The following is an 8,338-nucleotide window of genomic DNA, read 5'->3' on the forward strand; positions in this document are numbered from 1 at the left end:
TACATATATACATATATTTGAGAAAAGCTTTCAATTGTTTTACTGCTATTGACAGACTGTCTATTCTGCTACTAAAAAAGCAAAAAAAATTTCGCTGCAATTTCCAAAAATATCTGGCTGGAGAGGTGTTCTACTGATTAATTGGAGGTACTGTGAGTAGAAAATACGTTTTATTATATTGACGTTTGATTATCTCAATGTGATTTTTAATTTTGTTTGCGTGATTTTTTCCAATATAAATTCATAAATTTGGCTGTCAAACAGTTTCATTCAATTCACATTTTCATTAAAATATTCGTCTCACGAAATTAAAAATGAATTCAGCAAAGCATAAAAATTTAAATGCTTCTAAAAAAAAGAAAGAACTAAAAAATTCAGTAAATTTTCAAAATTCTTGGTTAAAGGATTCGCGATTTAAAGATTGGTTGCAACAGAATAACAGTAACGCGAAAAAAGCATACTGCGCTGTTTGCAATGTTAATTTAGTAGCAAGAAAATTAAATATTATAAATCATGGCTCTCGTGCGAAACATATCGCGAAAAGTTTGGCTGCAAATGAAATTTTGAAAACTTTAATTGCAACTGAAACATCAAAAATTATAAATGATGATGACGAATTAAAAAGAAATATAAAAATTGCTGAAGTAGCTTTAGCATCATTATTTGCTTCTCATAACATTCCTATCCATATGGTAGGAATTGTAGTAACTCTTTTAAAAAAAATTTTCAAAGATTCAAAAATTGCTGCGGGGATAAATTTAGAAAAAACATAATGTTCTCAGATTATAAAAAATGTTTTAAGTAAAAGGGCTGAAGAAAAAACAGTAAATTCTTTAAAAAATAATAATTTTTCTGTTTTAGTAGACGAAACGACAAATACTGATGAAAAACTTTTGTGTGTTTTGGCACAGTATTTTTCACCGGAAAATAAAATTGTAACAGATTTGTGTGACTTAATAGAACTGGATGCTAAAGACTGCAGAGCAGAAAATATTTATAGTTCTTTAAAGTCAAATTTGATTAAAAAAAATGTTCCCTTAAAAAATATTGTCGGCGTTGCATGTGATAATGCCTCGGTTATGGTCGGTTGTAAAAATTCATTTTTTTCAAAATTAAAATCAGATGTCCCAGATGCAATTTTAATGAATTGTATTTGTCATTCGTCACATTTGATTGCGAAAGACAACTGCAATAAACATTTACCACGTTTCTGCACTCAATTATTATCAATGATTTCTACTTATAAACGTGTTGCTCATTTGACTGAAATTCAGGAATTTTATTCAGGTGAATCAAATAAAATTTTAAAACTTGCTACAACGAGATGGTTATCTCATCAGCATTGTATTGAAAGAATTTTAAAATATTGGCATGCATTAACAGATTATTTTAATTTAGAAGTCCTAGAATTAAAAAGTCAGTTTTTAAATAAAAAGAAAAAAAATCAGATTTTATCGGAAAATAATAATTTAAATGACAATGAAATAAATGAACAATTAAATATTTCAGAAGCTGAAAAAATTTTGAATTTTCTTACAAATAAGGAAGTTAAAGCATATATGCTTTTTTTGAATTACGCACTTAATTATTTTAACACATTTAATGCTGAATTTCAGTCAGGAGGCAGTCTTGTTGACAAAATTTCAGAACGCAGCCAACAGTTATTTTGGCAAATGGGAAAAAATTTTTTAAAACCGGAAGTTTTTTGTAAACCGTTTTGGAGTATTAAAAGTGATGATTTAGAGAATCATATAGATTTACAATTTATTTCTTTGGGCTTTGAATGTGATAAATTTTTGGAAACAATGGAACTGCCTATTGTAAATATGATTCGCAAAACGTGTTTAAATTTTTATGTATCTGTCACTTTGGATATTCAGAAACGTCTTCCTGCCTATAAATGACAATTTGTTGTCTAATTTAACATTCTTGCGTCCTGAGATTGCAATGAATCCTCAAACTAGAGTAAAAATTCCTGATTTATCAAATGTAGCTAATTATTTCGGATATTATGATGAGCATGATTTAAAAGAAGAATGGAATGTTTTACCTCAGTTATTTGAAAATAACTTGGAAGACATTTCACTCAAAAATGATTTAGTTAATTTCTGGTCAAAAATAATTGATTTGCGTTTAGTAACCGGTGAGATGATGTTTCCAAATTTGCGATCGGTTGTAATAAAAGCTCTCAGTTTGCCTCATTCCAATGCAGGCGCAGAACGTTTCTTTTCAATTGTAACAGATGTGCGATCAAAGAGAAGAAATAAAATGAAAAATGATATGCTAACTGCAATTTGCAGATTTCGCACTAGTTTACAATCACGCGGTCTAGATTGCACCTCCTTTGAAATTGATAATAGGCATTTGGAACTTATGGAACCTTCTAACTTATATTCTGATTATTCACAATATAAGAATAATAATCCTTAAATAATTTTCAGTAAAAAATTATACATTTTTCATTTTATAGTTATCTTTCTTTGAAATGTCACATCGCAAATAATTTTTTGTTTCAAATGCTAATATTATTCTCTATTTAGGTACGTTATGAGGTTCAAAGCAGCTTCAATTTTTTTAGTTGGTCAAATATAAATTTAGAGTTTTAAAATCTTGTTTTAAAATAATATGTATTGTTTTTTTCTGTTATATATTTTATCTTTTATTTAGTTTATTAAACAGTAAAAAAATGTAAATATGAAATTTTAGAAATTTTAATTAACATAAAATATATTATTTATTTCTAGTATATATTATATTGTATATAGTTTATTAAAAATTTACTTTTTAGTAAAATAATTTAATTCTCATATTGCTTCATAGGAATATATTTTCTGAAAGCAATATTAAAATTTTTTATTTAAGAAAATATAAATAAAATCAATAACATTTAATTTTTTATTTATTTTTTATTTTTTTATTTAACAATTATTTAAAATTCATTCAAAAAAGCCTTTTTTTATTATTTTTTTATGGGGGTAAGGGTATTATCAATATTATTTTATTGTGTGCACCCAGAGTTGATTATAGCGCAATATATAGCTTCTAATCAACTAAGACCGTAGTAAATCCTACAAGAGGTACCCCTGTTTTTGCAAAAAACTACGGATCTAGAGAAGAATAACTCGAAAAAAATCATAATATATAGCTATATATATTGTATATAGCTATTACTCTAAATATGATAATTTAATAATTATTATTCAAATTATTATTATTATCATTGATAGGGAGACAAATTATTTATTAATTATTTGTTAAGATCATTATTTATTAATATTAATATCAATATAATAAATATTAATATCAATATTTATTAAAATCATTATTTATTAAGATGTCAATATAATAATAATAATTTATTATTATAGACGCAAGAGTGTAAAAAAAAAATTATATTAGAAAGCAATATAATTAACAAAAAGCAATAAATTAAATAGTAAAAATGTTTTTATATTGCTTTCTTAATGTATTCCTATTATTAAGCATTTCATATATGCGCGCTTTTTTCGACGTATAAGAGCGTGATTGTAGCGCAAGCGCAGTTGCGTTTAGGTAGGGTCATTGGCAACTCTGGTCCAGTCATCGATGCAGAGCATAACTGTAAGTCATTTTATAATTGTTTGTAAGATTCTTTTATCATTATTGTTAATATAATAATGATAATAAATAAAGTTTTAACAAGTAAGATAAAATATGTCATAAAGAAAATCATTAGTGTTAATAGTTTATAATATTAAAATATAATATTTCATTATTGTTAATTTATTGTTTACGAATTATTTATAGTTACCATGAACTCTCTTTTTATTAAAAAACCCATCCCTCTCCACGACCTGCATAACTGACTAGCACCGGCACGTGCAAAAGATTAGTTAATAATTCTTATTGGTCGATGTTAATTAGTATTTTATTAGTTATATGTTTGAAAATTTCAAACATATAACTAATAAAATACTAATTAATTTAGTCCGGTTGACAATACCGGCGATACAAAAGTTGTCTGGCGCCCTTCCATACCGGCGATCGTCCATAAGAATAAAAAGTTAAGTCGCACAGTAACGTTTTGCTTATTTTGTTATTTGATTTTTCTAAGATTTAAAGTAACATAAATTAAGTTTCAGAATCGAGTCACTTTGCATTAAAGTTTGAATCCAATTTTGCCAAGTTAGTAATTTTGATAATTAGAATTATTTGTCGTTTGTTATAATAAAATTTAAAAATCAAGTTTAAGAGTTATTTTAGAGTCAAGAAAATACGTTACAATACATATGTATAATGATAATTTTTATTAATTTTTGAAAAAATTCAAAATTTTCAAAAATTGTTAAAAATCAATTATTTTTGAAAAAAAAAATATTTTTCAGTGAATTTGAGTTAATATAGTTGAAAAATGCAAGTTCTAATGATTTTTGATAATTTTTATTAATTTTTGAAAAAATTCAAAATTTTCAAAAATTGTTAAAAATCAATTATTTTTGAAAAAAAAATTATTTTTCAGTAAATTTGAGTTAATATAGCTCTAATTTAACTTTTGAGCAAAAAGTGAAAGAAACGGAAATTAAGATGACGGCTTTATTTGTTGAAAATAATATTGCCTTCAGTTTATCTTCAGAGTTGATTAAATTTTTTCAAAGTTTAGATCTGACAAACATTGGCTTGTTCGTCATCATTGCATTGTAGTTATTCTTAAAAATTGGGAATTAATCATCAAATTTCTCATGCTTGTCGAATCGGAAGACAATACTCAAAAAGCGAAAAATTTACGTTAGTTGATGCAGGACCTGTTAACTTAAGCGTATTTTCTTTTCTTAAAATTCACATTAAATACCTTTAATTCTTTCAATGCCACGTTTCAAAAGCGTGAAACTTTGATACAGGAACTTCAGCCTCGATCAGCCGGTTTTTTATTTTGGATTTTGGAAAAATATTTAAAAAGTGCATTTCTTCAAACACCTACAATATTTTTTGAGTCAGTTAGAGCTATAAGGTTTGAAAAAACTTAAAATCAATAGGCAGTCGAAAATATTAATATTGGTAATGAAACGCGCGAATATTTAAATTTACAAATTTCTGATGGAAATTTGAATAATGATCAAGTTGACGATTTTTTTAAAAACGTTTTAGAATTTTACGTGACAGCAAGTTATGAAATAATCAACCGATTGCCTTTTGATGATCAGTTTCTTGCTTGCGTTTCAGTTTTCAAAGCACAAGAATTTCTTAAAGGTGACAGGGATTTAACGATTCAAAAAGTTTTCAAGATTGTATGTGATTTGAATGTGCAATTGGATATGTTTAAGTTACGTAAAGAATGGCAGGATGTGTATGATTTCCCTTCTGATGAAAAAGAAGAATTATCTAAATTATCTTTCGATGATATGTGTATCAAAATTTGTCTTTCTGCAAAAGGTAATGGTAGTTTAAAATTTCCGAATTTAACAAAAATTTTGAATTTAGTGAGGACGCTTCCCCATTCTAATGCTGAGGCTGATAGATCATTTTCCATGCTCAAAGAAGCAAAAACTAGTAAATGAAATCGTTTGGCGGTCGATACTCTTAATTCAATTTTGGTTGTCAGATTAGCATCAGCTCATTTACAATTAATGAATCAAAACATTTATACTTCTAATGTAGTTGATAGAAGGGCAGAAAAAGTAAGGTTATTTACAGTCCTTTAGGTATTTTTGTATTTCTGTATGGTGGATTAGGCCTGAAGCACTGTAAAGATGTGTATCTTGTTTTAAGACATACACTTTAATGACATTTTTTATTTTTTCTAGTCTTGAAAACATTTAAAAGATACAATTTTTCATGTTTTGGGGATACCACAATAACTATGTACATTTCAAAGCCAATATTTCTCTAAAATAATTTTTAGAAGTTTGCTTTGGAAAGTGCAATCTTTAAGGATTAATTAATTTTCACTTAAAAATAATCATGTTTTTTATCCACTAATTTTACAACTTATGCTATTTTCATTAAATAATATATTCAATTTCACAAACCGCATGAAACTTTAATTAGTCTTCAAAGAGAAAAAAAAACGCGCCACAAACTCTACCTCTAGGGTGGTTAGGAACCGAGTTTAATAATATATACACTAAAAAAATTTATTTGTTTAAAAAACAAAATAATTGTTGTTAGAATAAAATAAATTGTATTTGAGCCAATAATTTCCGTATTTGAAAGAAATACAATTTAATTCGCTAAAATAATATTTATTATTCAATACAAATAAACACTTTCATTATAATAAAAAGTAATCAATTATTTGAAACAATAAATTTGTTTTTTTAGTGTAATTTAATTATATGTTTAAATGTTAAAAAAGAAATTTTTATTACTACTTTTATAAAAAAAGTTTAAAATTGTTCAGTTACTACTTATAATAACAATCGTCTATTTACTACATTATTATAATGTTATTGTTAAAGACGGATGTTGATTAACAAAAAAAATAAAATAAAGTAAAATAAATTTTGAAGAAAAATAATAAGATTAGAAACAACACTAATTTTTATTATTAACAACCCGCTTATTCGGTAAGCGTAATTGCTCTTCGCTACACAAGATAGAAAAAGGTAGTGGACTGTTGCTTAGAGTGTTATCTATTCAACACCCCCGGGTAGACGGTATTTCGTTGAAAATGTTCACAAAGAAAGAAATGAGATAACACAAATAAAGGTGATTAAATAAATTGAGAATTGAATTGACATAAAATAAGGTAACATTTATTCATACAACCCCCAATAGAAAATACATGCAAAACCCCAATTGATCTTTAAATAAAAAATGATTACAATGGAAAATACTGCTACGTTAAACTACTTGAATTGATAATTCAAGTCTCACAAAAATCATATATTATGAACACAAACAAAAGATCAATAATGAGTGTAGGATTTTAATAACAACAGCAAAAAATTAATTCGTGTAAATGAAACAAGTGTAATAGTGTTGGTTTTATGAGATTCTGTAATTTCCAAATTATGAATATAAATTCAAGACAACTCACCCAAATAATAATAACTAAAATGATACCGAAAAGTATCAAATTACTTTCTCACTCTCAGAAGTAAAATTGTTATCTGTCATATGAATCTGCAGTATGCGGAAGCTATCTTTCCACCTTCGTTTATTTTTATATATTTTCTTTTATCAAACTTGTTTTTGTTAATTGCCTTCGGACAATTATTTCAATATTTCAATTTCTGTTTATTAAAAATTCAGAATATTGGGTCACAAAATCTGAATTTTCTGAACAGTAAACTTGAAATATAAACAATTGCGAATATATAATAAATACTTTAGACAAGAAATGGATTCTTTACTTTAACAATTAGACACTTTATACTTTTCAGATAATCTTCTTGATTTTAATGAACTTTTATGTACTCGTCGACTTCACAGATTGTGGAATAAACACTTATATTTTTAATAAATAAAACTCGATGAACTTCAACCCTTACTATGGGGAATAAATGATCCTCTCTACCACTCTTAGTGGGAGTTAAACTTTAATATTCATCCGCTCCTTGGCGGGAAATACATCCGCTCTGCGGGAAAAACAAATTAAGACTCCTCGAATAATAATTTGGTGGCAACGATCACACCCATTTGGTATATAATTTTAGGTGGTGGGAGGGTTGATTTTGCAATCAACACCTCGTTGTTTCCATGCAAGTTTTAGCAAAACTTGCATTTTAATCGTGGCGTGATCGGTTCAACCACCTTTATTATCGGTATACTTTATATGTTTCCTCATTTTCCCAAAATAATGTGGCAACTCTTTGCAGTGTAAGTCCCACAACTTGCGAAATCGACTGTTAATTTAGTTTGAATTATTTCGCAATATGAAGTTCAATAATCTGAACTCATTTGCGAAATAAACTTTGATTTAGAAATTAAATAAAAAATGAATTTATAAATATTTATTGAATTAATTAGAAATATTATTTAACTATTCTAGTGTCTGAAACTTAGTATGTGTGTGTGTTGTGTGTTGTATAGACGTATGTATATAATTGACAAATAGTTGTAACGTTGATAATATAAATATTATTTTTAATAAATAATATTTATCGCCTAAAAAAATTTAAAAATTACGGAAATCCGTCCGTAACAAATACCCCCCTTTATTCTGGCTGACGTCCCTTGGCAGCCTGTGTAGGTGTGATGTCATCTATTTATAATTTTTTTTTTACAAAGGGTCCTTTAGTGGTTTTACATTTTTTAAATGTTTACAAATTGTCCAAGAACGCAAAATGTTGTATGTTGTAGATTAGCTGAAAAAAAAGAATCTAACGAGAACTGATTTTCCTTTTATAATGATAAATAG

At 26.5% G+C, this 8,338-nt stretch overlaps 1 protein-coding gene across 2 annotated transcripts in view; it reads right to left on the reverse strand.

Moving 5' to 3' along the window:
• Positions 1-8,338, reverse strand: part of LOC127285794 (pre-rRNA-processing protein TSR1 homolog) — a 141,584-nt gene that overhangs the window by 68,251 nt on the left and 64,995 nt on the right. The gene's annotated exons all lie outside the window — the stretch shown is intronic.

The sequence above is a fragment of the Leptopilina boulardi genome, unplaced genomic scaffold (genome assembly GCF_019393585.1).
Source record: "Leptopilina boulardi isolate dan_hultmark-lab unplaced genomic scaffold, ZJU_Lbou_2.1 LbouV2_341, whole genome shotgun sequence".
Lineage (NCBI taxonomy): Eukaryota > Metazoa > Arthropoda > Insecta > Hymenoptera > Figitidae > Leptopilina > Leptopilina boulardi.